The 2,500-nt window shown below is 38.0% G+C and overlaps 1 protein-coding gene across 1 annotated transcript in view; it reads right to left on the bottom strand.

Annotated features, from left to right (window-relative positions):
- The window catches only part of LOC137999866 (papilin-like), a 20,218-nt gene that overhangs the window by 7,345 nt on the left and 10,373 nt on the right, over nucleotides 1-2,500 (bottom strand). The window lies entirely within an intron of this gene.

Below are 2,500 nucleotides of genomic sequence, written 5' to 3'. Positions count from 1 at the left end.
TAATTTAAAAATTTCTTTGTAATCTTTTACATTGTCATGTTTTCTTACAGCTAATTAGCATTTTGGTCGCACTATATATTCAACTCTGTACTTTGTAATTTAAACTGAAGATGACAGACGTTTCTGTCGAAACATGTTTTTAAATTTAAAATATAGCTATAAAGTTGATTTGGACTAAATTCGCAAACCGAACTCACTGTAACACATTGGTGGAATCAACCCTACCCTCCAAATACGTATCACCTGTTAAAACTTGAGATGATTATCGCAGTTATAAGCGATACTATAGTAGCAGCGACATGAAAGCCTGGAAAATGTATTAACATTTGTCAGAACTAAACTGTAAGTGGCAGATTCCTATTAATTGAAGTTATGATCCTCGTAGTTATGATCCTTTTAGCAGTTGCATAGAGAAGCCTGAAAAATTGAAGACTTCAACGGGGTTTGAACATGTGACCTGGTGACACCGGTGCGACGCTCTAACAAACTAACCTATGAACCCCCTGATTTTGGGAAATGGTCATTTGTGGGTTCTAATTTTCCCGTGAGGAATGGATCAATGAACGATGTATGAAATACGGATATGAAATCAAGTGAATCCATGATCCCCTGGAAAATTATAACCCAAAAATGACCAGCTTCCAACGTCAGTGGCTTCATAGCTCAGTTGGTTAGAGCGTCGCACCGGTGTCGCGAGGTAGGCCTAGTCACAAAAGCTGGATTATTTTAGAATTTTAAGAGCATTAGGAGATTATTAGAAAGTTTGGGGATTTTTAGAAAAAAAGTGGGATTTGTGGGAGATTTTAAAATGATTTTGAAGAAAAAATGTTGCATTTTCTTTGCCGCTTTATTTAAAGTTCCTATGAAATAATAATTTTGTCCCATTGTTGACTGCTAGACTGCAATCCAATTGGGCATCGGGGTTTCCTATTTCTAATGCCTCCCATCATTGCAAGGGAAGTTAGTTTCAAACATGGTGGAGGAGCCAAGTGAAGTTTCAGTGAGTTCAATTTCCATTGAAGATGACGTTTGGGGATATTTAGGGATTTTAAATCTTTTTTGGGATATTTAGAGATTTTTGAAGGGATTTTTAGGGAAAAAACTGGGATATTTGTTTCTAGGCCCATCGCGAGGTCACGGGTTCAAGCCATGTTGAAGTCCTGGATTTTTCAGGCTTCTGGACGGAATTGCTAAAATTGCGTCCATAACTGCGAGGATCATAGCTTCACTTGATTTCATATCTACAGTTCAGTATATCATTCATTTCATATATCATTTCGTTCATAAATTTCTATTGGTATGAAACTTATGTTTGCCCCCTGAGCATGTAGTCTTTTGTTGTTGCAGCGTACAAAATGTAGCACTGTCGAAATGTATTCATCTCAGCTCTCGAACTTTCAAAATTTCATTTTAATAAGGCCTTCTGCTGAAGTGTGCATTTCACACTTCATAGCAACGAGAGTTATGGCCAGTATTTGTACGCCCTCAACCAAAACTATGGCTGAAATGACTACGCTGAAAGTCACTGAAGCTTGACGACGGAACACTGCGTCAAGAAATTAATTAACTCTTTCAATAGTTGTGAATGAATACGCTGATCAGCGATAAAGTGTTTGAAAATTCTTGTTCGTAAGACAAGGTGTTTAACAAACTGGCGTAATGAACACACTGGTTCGGTTCACAGAGCAGAATGTATGGCACAAATGGCCGATTGAACATAGGTTCGATTGATAAATTAATGCTTGGGACAAAAGGCGATTGAACAAATGTTTTGGAACGACAAACAAATTGGTTTAACTAAAGAGTGTCAGAGAGTGTACAATGAGATTCTTTCAGTTGTGGCGTAGATCTTATATGTCTTTGTTGTTTTAATTTGTTTTAGTGGAGGTTTTCTTTAGATCCCATTCAGGCCTAAATTGTTCTTACTTCCACTTTGGTGTACCCTGCGAGCAGTTGGTTTCTTCTACGCTTCCCGAGAGAGAAACCACTCCGAGCAACCGTTAGTTTCTTTGAGTGAGTCCAGCGCAAGAGACGAATAAATTAAATTTGAACCAGTAAAACGAGTCAGTAGATTTGTTTTGGCACTTGCACGTGCCTTCAGCTACGTAATTGCCAAATCGTTTCCCTGCTAAAAGGATCGCCATTGTTGCAATTCCTTTCCATTAGAGAACCACTGTTACCTGTGGAAAACCCTCGAGCCTCCTTTAACGTGGTGGAATTTTATTATTATTATTTTTATTCGCATTTTTAGCCTGCATAATTATATATTTGTGTATCGGAATAACCTCTCCAGAGCATATTCACTCTCTATTATGTGTCGTATTATACACCGTTCCGTGATGCTTGACGCGTTCAGCAAAATGGGACAAGACCTTAGATTTACCGCAAATAACCAGGACATGTACTTCCAGTTATGTAAAAAAAAAAAAAAAAAAAAAACATATACTTGGATGTACCACATGTGTGGGACATCTGGGGTGGCTTTATAGCTTAACCTCCA

The sequence above is a fragment of the Montipora foliosa genome, chromosome 1, assembly GCF_036669935.1.
Source record: "Montipora foliosa isolate CH-2021 chromosome 1, ASM3666993v2, whole genome shotgun sequence".
Classification (NCBI taxonomy): Eukaryota; Metazoa; Cnidaria; class Anthozoa; order Scleractinia; family Acroporidae; genus Montipora; species Montipora foliosa.
The sequence above is the reverse complement of the archived record's forward strand: the minus strand, read 5'-3'. Positions and strand labels throughout refer to the sequence as shown.